At 41.7% G+C, this 9,507-nt stretch overlaps 1 protein-coding gene across 4 annotated transcripts in view; it reads right to left on the bottom strand.

The window, feature by feature from the left end:
• Positions 1–4,667: 4,667 nt before the first annotated feature.
• HMG20A (high mobility group 20A) overlaps positions 4,668–9,507 on the bottom strand; it is a 39,119-nt gene continuing 34,279 nt past the window's right edge. For all 4 annotated transcript variants that reach the window (XM_066196391.1, XM_066196395.1, XM_066196393.1 and 1 more), the window contains exon 10: positions 4,668–7,457. The gene's annotated coding sequence lies outside the window, so the exon portion shown is untranslated. The remainder of the gene's footprint in view (positions 7,458–9,507) is intronic.

Below are 9,507 nucleotides of genomic sequence, written 5' to 3'. Positions count from 1 at the left end.
TCCTTTTGCAGGCAATAAAATTACTGCAGAAATCCCAGGGAATAAACTGAGTTAACACCCCATTAAATACAACAGACTTCCAAGGTAAGGACGTGCCCAGATTAAGCTACCCCTGTACAACCTGGCCCATGGGTAACATACATCACTTCTACTGACTTATGGTCTGAAAGAAAGAAAGAAAAGAAAAAGCTGAGATGAATTTCTACAAGGTAAGAAAAGATTTGTTCTTTGAAGCATGCTTAAACAGCACAATGTATTCTTCCATAAACATTCTTCTACAGTTGAACACACACCCCAAGGGAGAAAGCCTGGAATTTGTTATTTTACATATTTTCTTCTATCAGTAACGTGATCTTGCCCCCCATCCGCCTCCCCCAGATTAAAAAGCCTTGATTTTATCCCTTCTGTTTGTTTTATCAGTATCTGGTTTGGAAACTGGTACCAGAGAAAAGAGCATTGTTGCTGGGTTGATTTGTTGCCCCTGTTTCTCAAAAGACAAGATAATTTAAAACACTTATTTCCATAATTTTGCCTTTTCAAAATACTTCAATTGCAGTAGTTGTGAGCCCCTTCGAAATCCCCTGGATGGTGACACTTCAGTGACATTCATAAAAAAAGATTTTATAAGAAAAATCTTTCTCAGTGGAGCCACCTAAGTCAATTTTAGCTGGTTTTAAGCTGAAACAGCTCAGCACAAAGGAAGAGGGCAAGAGAGGGAAAGGCAGGACAGGAAAACATACAGATAAGGACAACAGCATGAAGCCAGGAGTTTTATTTTGATTGTCACGTATTTACTGACAGCCCTAGGTGCTGAAAAGGAGATAATTCTCTACAGTCTGTGCTCCCACATCAATTCAGTGTGCAGTTTCATGAAACTGGGAGCCAAAATGCAAGCAGGATACCTCCAGAAAGGAGCTCCTGCTTCTCTTCCTCTCCTCTCTGATCCTCTTGCTCACTTCACAAAAACCCTAGTGCTTGCCAAATTCTACAGGAGCTCAGCCAGTTCACAAAATACAGAAAACTTTCTCCAACGACCAAAAGCTGTGCAGTTTTTCAGTATTTTGATGCACTAGTGAAGCTCTGGGTTGGGCAGGGGTGCTCCTGGCTGGACTAAGACCATAGAGAAGCAGCTCCCACCTTGCTGTACACCTGAAAGCTGGTGGGGCTGATGAAGTGTGAAGCTGCTGCAGGCTTCCAGAACAAAAACCAGCTCTGCAAAGACACAGTACTGTGTAAATACCAACAGCTGCAAAGCTTCCAATCCATGGATTTATGTATTCCCAGCTCCTGCTAGCTCCAAGTCAGCCGTGCTGATTTTGCCAACACACACAGACAGCTTTGGCCAACCAGAAATCTTTATCACAGCCACTCCTTGCTGTCAGAACGATGACCTCAAAGACAAGCTAACTCAGGTCATGTTTTCTATGCTGCCCTCCTTGTAACACAGAATACTTGCTGAACCACTCCCACCTTGACCAGCTCTCAAAGAGCGGTAGGAAAAGAATAGTGTAGCTGCATGAAACAAAGACATAAAACTATTAAAATAAACAGATACCAAAATGCTAAGAAACTGTCATCTGCCTCGAACAAAACCAGGGAACTGACTTAAATTTTCACATGCAGAAGCTCGGGCTCTGGACTTCACTGCCAGGCTTTTTCACTCTCATTTTGAGATACCAAGATGGATCATCAGAGGGCACTGCTCCCCCCAGGAGGAAATTGGTTAAGTGGATAGAGATTGCAGATATCTGGAAATGCACATTTACTACATAACTGAAGTCCTGAAACGAGGGTGCAGCTGGAATTTCATTTTCACATTGGCTCCTTTTCCTCCTCAAAAGCACTTCCAGAATGTATGAAATTTGCAGGTCTGAATTCAAACTTACTGAGGCTGAAAACTCAACCATTTCTGTACTGGCAGTAAGTGAACATTAACCTCAAGAATAAAGGCAAATTCTGTTCTTGAATTCTCTTCTTCTGTCCTTATCCTACAAAATCCCTTCATGGATTTTTAATGGGGTGAAGATAGAAGGCAATTCTTGCAACCTTCATCACAAAAGAAAAAGGATTGTAAACAGAATTTGTCTCTGCCTATTTACATATGCCTGAGCCACTCATCATTAATGCCAACAAGCAAAAGGAAAATTAAACCCTTCCTCCTGCACCTCAAGTTCATGCATGTGCCTGAAAGCCACATACCACTCACTGTACAGCAATTCCTCTTTTTACAGGAGCAGATGCTTTGCTTGGGTAAAAGCAATTTAAGAGAACTGAAATCTTCAGAGGACCATGTCAACACTCTCCACAGCCAGTTGTTAAACACAAGGAATGCAGCCTGTGTTCTGCTGCATGTACAACATTCATCCCAAAAGCACCATGATCCCTTCTGGGAAAGGCATGAGATTAATTTTCCAGAGCTTTTCACTCTCCTGGACTCAGCCATCCTGCTGGTCTGCACTTTTGATAAACTTACTGCTAATCTGCCCCCAGCCCAAACAGTTTACTTCTCTTCCTCCAATATACAAGACACACAAACCAGCACAGGCAGGAATTTGAAGCATTACTGAGGAAAAGAAACTTCCTCTGAGAAGAATTAAAATACTGATACAATTGTTAACACCCATTTTGAAGGGTGAGGGGTTGAAACAATGCCATTTACAGGCCTCAAATTTCAGCTGGGGATTTTTTTGCAGGTGTCTTGGGCTTAAGCAGCATTTCAAATAAATTAGATGAGGGAATTCTCTCTTGATTAACACTAGAACAGATTTAATAAAACTAGAACTGCTGATATGAGATAGAAAGAGAAATCCCACGGGGTATTGCTTCAAAACAAAAACTAGAACTCTCTCTCTGATTTCCAGCCAGTCAGGTATTCAGTGGATGTAACATTGTTCCACTCAATTCAAGGAAACCAGATGGTATCTAGCAGCCAAGGATTTGGACAGGCAGAACTCTTTTTCACGAAGTTTTCAGAATACAAATTTATAAACAAAAAGATCACGTGGACTTCAACGCACAGACAATTTCTAGGGAAAAGTGAGAATGCCTTTTGCCTTCCAGAGCATGCACAACCATCCAGTAAACAGAGTATTTAACAACTCTAGGAGAGGAGCCATTCCATCAACAGGAAGAGACAGCAGAGACCCTTACAGTTACCTTACATCTTAGAACAACTTGCATTTTTTACATCTTCAGACACACAAACCATTAGCGTTTGCACAGTAAATAGCAAAAAAACCCAAACTTCCACAGCATAAGAAGAGGTTAATTAACAAAACACATAAGTCAGTTTGTATAAATGCTCTGCCTTGTATTACATAATGGATGTGGATACTTCACCACACACCAGAATGGTGCAGTTCATACAAAATCCAAAAAACCTCAATACTATCAGCAATGAAGGAGAACGAAGCAACAAAACTCTTCGTGGCTCACAAGCAGAAAGATTCTATGGTAAAAGTAAAGGAGAGGCATCAACGTACTCCAGACTCTGAAGGATTCAACTGGAACAAAGCAGAAGGTTAAAAAGACCCAATTTTTAAATGAATCCACATTATCAACAGGAACCTGCCTGAGCAAAGAGGAAGTGATCCCTTCCTCTAAAGAGCCCGAAGGCCTCAGATCCCCCCAGCTTCCCTTAGATGATAATTAATCATCAGCCCAATTGCCCAGCTGAGGAGTAAACAGGGGGAATAAACAGGAACAAACAGCGGAAGTATTACACTACATTGTCTCAAATTGAGCATGATTTACCACCATCTGCTCCTGGTGCCACAAACAGGAGCACAGGTTAGAAAGGAATTAGCTTTATCTCTTGCTATGAACTCACTGCTGTTTTGCTCGTACTCTCTCCTCCGGGTGTGCATCTGTCTTGCTGTTCCTGCCTCCAGCTCCAAACCAGCCAGGGTCACATGGCAGCTCATTCTCCTGTGCTGGTTTTCCACATTCCTTCTACTTTTGGTATCTTTACCATTACATAACTAGTTTTTTTTTTAAAAAATCTCCAAAGCATTCTAAATCCAATATAGTCTCTCCCAGGAAGAAGACAGTACCAAGCCTGTTGGTATAGGCAGGCTTTAATCTGGTAAGCAAAATAATGAGGTGTGACCACAAAAGTAAAATAAAGACAGCTGCTCACAGCACTGTGACCTCAGAAAGAGCATCAGGAGGGGCAGAAGTCATTCAAACTCCTCCACAGAGCACCTAAACCAAGTACAAATGTCATGAGGCTACAGTTTGCTCCATTCTCAGCCAGCAGGTGGGTAGAGAGAAGAGAAAAATCTAGTAGGGGAAAGGAAAATCAAGTGGGGAGCAATAGTTACGATAGGTTCTTAAAGAAAGTCACTATGATGGTGGGGAATTAGGGAGGGCAAAGGAAGACAAAGATGCGAAAAAAACGGCCGAGTGAGAGAGATGACATTTTTAAAGTTAGTGAAGTTGAGGAACGGCCCTGACAACCATTAGCTATAACCAGAGACTCAGAAGCTTTCACCACTATAAGTAACAACCTAAATTCCTTTAGCTTTTTCAGAGGAAGAAACTTAGGATGGAGAGGTGGAAGGGGCACATTTCCATTCAAAGGTTAACGCGGAGTTGCCAGAATCTCTGATGAGAGATCAATGTAATAGTAGTTCCTTCACAAAAATGCAGTTAAAATTGAATCAGAATGGATTCAACGCTGAACAATTTTAATGAAGCAGTGTCAAACAAGCATATCAACGTCTTAAAAACCAAGGAGCTCCAAAGTTTAATTACAAAAACATTGTACAGAAAACTTGGCATTTAAACAATTCCAAACACATTAATCCAGCAAATGGATTCTGCTTTCATATATTTCTCTTAATACTTCTTTAACTGACAAAAGCATTTTATTCCACTCTTCTCCTTGACACCCACTTCATTTTTTTTTTAATAGGTCAACATTGAAAACTGTAAACTGAAGTGACACTCTGAAAACACTGGAAAGACAAAATCCATTTTTATAGGGTTAATCAACATAAATAAGAAGCTTCTTAATGAGACAAAACATCATCTGCCACACCATCAGTGAGCAAGAACTCAGTCTTCCCCCAGATGCTCCAAGATGGATAATCCACTCTGCCTCCTGCCTTGGTGGGAAAATGCAAGAGATTTATCAGCCCCCAGCTAATAATATCACCTTAAATTTCCTATCCCACAACACTTGCATGTTTCTCAGCAGAGATGGAGGAGCAGTATCCACGAGCAGATTTCTGTAAGCAAGGCAGCCTGAAGCCATCTGACCTTACTGACAGATTGGATATGTTACAGCCTGGAACTGCATCCTACATCACATGGAATTTCTGGAGTCTTTATGGAATACAGCTCCAGGGATTAGGTAGGATGCCACAGACAGAACTTCAGGATTTTGTACATCAGTTTTGGCTATACAACGCATTTTGGCCACTTCAACAGAGAGTCAAACATCACCAGTTCTAAAAAACCAAGATACATACAGGAGATGAAAGTGTAGGTGCTTCTTCTGGAGGCATTAACAACCTCTAGGATTTACAACATTCATTACAGAACCCAACAAAAAAGTTCATGGCAGCATCAGCTGGTCTCATCCATGCTAAGGAGAGTGGAAGTCAATGCAGAAAACTGAGGTCCCTTTTTGTGAAGTCTTGAAAGCAAAACAGACAACGAGAGAAAGGAGTTTCCTCCCTGAAGGAAGACTTGATTTACATGGAAATCCTTGCTACTTGGCTACAGCAATAACCCCAGGAGTAAGCTGAGACCAGGCATACAAGGTGCTGACCTGAAGATGGCTCCAGGCCAGCACAAAGTCCATGTGTACAGCGCAGGAAAAGAAGAAACTGCTTTTTAATCTTCAAAATATTTGTGTCACGGGTACATTAAAGTGATGCTGACAGCAACACACTCCTGTAAGGAAAGCAACCTCCAATTCATAACAGGGCACCTTAACAGACGTCTTAAGCAGGAGCAAAGAGATTGTCATGTGGGAGCAAGAGCATTTCAACCGCCCCCACAAAGCCCAGAGATGTCCAACAAGTGCTGAGCCAAAGACAGAATCAACAATTTGACAGGAACCAAAGGGCAGTGAAAGTTTTGCATAAGCCAGGGCGGACAGTGGGTGCCCCAGCTCTGCCAGGAGTGGTGTAGCTCAGCAAGAACAGACTCAAACATGCAGAGCTCTATTCAATGCAAGGGAAAGGCCATTTAGTTCAGCTGGGACATAAAATGCTGAATGCCATGGGCTCCATGGGCAGCACCTGAATGGTACAAAATGTGAGAGCAAAAACAAGCTGTAATGCTGAGTTCTGTGGGCTGCTATGTGGACCTAGTTGCTACTGACCTTCTCTGCTCTAATAATTCATGCAAAAATACATGTGCTGCTTCCAGACACACCGCTTCCCAGCACAGCAATTGCAGGAGGGCATGGAGGGAAAAAAATGCAATCCCTGTGCCCATTTCTCTTTTTATAGGAAACTGCTTTCCCCATGAGATTATTCTCTCAAAAACAAGGCAATAACATTAAATTAGACTGAACAATGTATCAGAGGAAGGGCAAGCTTAAGTCTGAAGCTTGATCTAGTCTAAACCAAAAAAAATCTCATTTTCCCTGCTGAGAACTGATGTTTCACTTTCTATCTCGATTTCCACTGATCTTTGTGATAGTAAAATGCTCCAGCAAACATTTTCAAGAGGTAACAGGAGACCTTCACAGAAGAGCAGGATGCAATGTGCAAGAGAGGTGCTTGAAGAGAGGGGAGAGAAGAAGTCTGTCTCAAAGTAGAATCAAGTCACAAAGCATCAACCACAGCCAGTCTCTAGCAGGGAGCAAACTCACATTGTAGGAATTGCAGGCTAACAAAACCCCCCAGGATTCTGCTTAAGAAAAGCTCCCATAAGCATAGCAGGAAGTGTAGGACAGGACAGTGCACCAAGGAAAACTCCCTGTTAGAGCAGAGGACACAAGCACTGCTATCCAGTATTGCAAGAATCAGGGAACAAGATCAAAAGAAGAGAACTAAATTGAAGGAAGGTAATCCCACAGGATAAACATGAAAACAAAATAAAAGACACTAGAAGACATTAGGCAATATAACACATCAAAGTTATTACTACAACATATACACTGAGTCCATTTCACAAGCTGAGATTTCATCTCCACAGTCAGCCAGTCCACAGAACGCAGGCACCCTCACACCCAGCAAAATCCATTAAAAAATGTAGATTGCACAAAAGTTGCATGCTCTTAAATGTTCACACAGAGGACAGTTCCAAATGTTTAGTGGGTGGTGTCCGTGGCTCCTTAAGATCTCTTTATGCATTGATCTGTTTGTCTCCCTGACAAAACACACAGGCAGGGCCCAGGACAAACCTGCCATCCTGCCTCCCACCCTAGGCTTTGCCTCATGGCTTCTTATTCCACACTGGCCAAAGATATTTTGTAAAGCTTCGCCGGGTCACGAGACCTGCAGAGGAAACAGAAAAACAAGGGTTAGAAGACTACAATCTGCCAGGACTAAACAGGCACCGTGACGTGGGGCTTTGGATGATTGATCTGAAAACACAACCTTCAGTATAGTAAAGCAGCCTCTAGAGATACAATCAGAGTTGCTGTTCCCATCCAGTGCTAAATAACAAACCCCTTCCTCTTCTCCCCATATACTGCTTGCACAAAGATTTTTTTATCATGCAGTACAGAAAACCCAAAATATTCACCAGTATAGTCAAGCAGTCCCTTACCACATTGTACTAAGCCACCACAACCCACCTCAGATCTGTGAAAGAGTTGTTTTCAGGAGCATCACAACACAGCATTCTGTAGTATTGATTTGTGATGTGTCCCAACCTCAAACAGACCACTGGGTTGACAGAGTTTACATACAGAATGAATATGCTTCATATGCACATTAACAAAGGGACACTGAAGATGAAAGTCTGTTGATACAGTTTGTGCCAGCGGAACCTTTTACCTAAAACTTCCTTGTTTTCTAAGGAATCTCTGCCATTTTCTATGTTTGCAGCCAATAAAATCCAACCTTCTTCCTTCCAAAATTTTGTCTCAAAATTTAACCACTGCCATGTGAAAGTCAGTGTAATTAACAGTCCCATTGATCATTATATTCGGTTAAATGCATGTCATTATCCAGTGAAACTATGTGATTATTAATCACATTTTTAATTGCCTCACACTGTTTTGCTGCTGAAAAGAGGGAAGGCATTGGTAGGAAAATGAAAGAAGGTAAAGGAGTACTATTTTTCAAATAGAGGTTAGAAAGAAGAATTTTAAAGCAAGAATTACTTTTTCTAAATCAATTACAGCCAAATCCAGCTTATCCAAGAAAATTGTATCTGCTTGTTTAGGAACACAGAAATCATCCATCCTTTAGGAAAGATGAAGCCACCTGGCAAGAGAATGAAAGTCTAGATTTTAGTAGCTTTGAGATATGATTTTTCTAGCAAGGTGCTTAAAGGACAAATACCCATTTCTGGGCCTGGCATACCTTCTAATAACGGATGGATGAGAAACTGCTTTCCCTCTTAGCCATTCTGTGAAACCTCCCCTCCCAATTCTCTGAGCCTGAGAACTAATTGAAAACAGTATACAAAAAGGAGGAGGCTGATGAGCTGCTGAAAAATCCCAGACCTGGATCGACAAGCTGTTCCCTTCACAAATAGCAGCGGTAAAGGCACTTCTTTATTCTGCTGGGAGCTCAGTCATCTCTCAGAACTACAGTCCGTTCCATCTGGCTACCCTCCGGAAGGACAATGATCTCCCAGCTAAAGCCACACCATAATGGGAACTGTGTAATTAACTGTTCTACACGGCACCACAAAAGGTCACAATCAGAAAGGATGAAAAGCCCTGTCTTCATATTTGCAGATGGCACAAGGCAGCTTTATTTGCATTTCTAAACACTATTCAAGACATGTACAGTAGATCTCTACATAACAAATGCCTAAAGAATGAGGGTACGTACTTTGTTAAAACAGTAATAGGCAAACTCCTCATGGCTGCCTAGTGCTGTGCATCATGGGGAAGTGGGGGAGTGAGAGGTGTGGGAAATGCAAAGCAGCACAGCAATGCAGAAAGACTGGTATTTCCTTCTTTTTAAGTTTGTTTTTCTACCCTGTTCTCTACTACAGTTTTCTAAGCTGTTAAAGAGCAGCAAAAATACAGAATCATGAGCTCAATAATAGCCAATGCACAAGCCACATAAACATTAGTCTCAGCAAATGCTATGTACAGCTTAAACCAGACCTCAGTGTTCCATTTGCATCTAAACCTTCCTAATGAGAACAGCTTGACTACAGGTGCTACAGAGCCAGTTAGCCTATTTTCAGTTTATAACAGAATTGAGTTCACCTGTAACCTCTTGAGACAAACAGAATTTCCCCCTGGCCATCAGTTCCTACAATTACTGCTGAAATCTTCAGATTTACTTCACTCAAGAAAGGAACCTTCCTCTAAATTAGTCACCCTGTTACCATTCTGTCAGAACTCTTACCTTATACAAA

The sequence above is a fragment of the Chamaea fasciata genome, unplaced genomic scaffold (assembly GCF_029207755.1).
Source record: "Chamaea fasciata isolate MVZ Bird 193981 ecotype frontalis unplaced genomic scaffold, bChaFas1.0.hap1 SCAF_14, whole genome shotgun sequence".
NCBI lineage: Eukaryota > Metazoa > Chordata > Aves > Passeriformes > Sylviidae > Chamaea > Chamaea fasciata.
The sequence above is the reverse complement of the archived record's forward strand: the minus strand, read 5'-3'. Positions and strand labels throughout refer to the sequence as shown.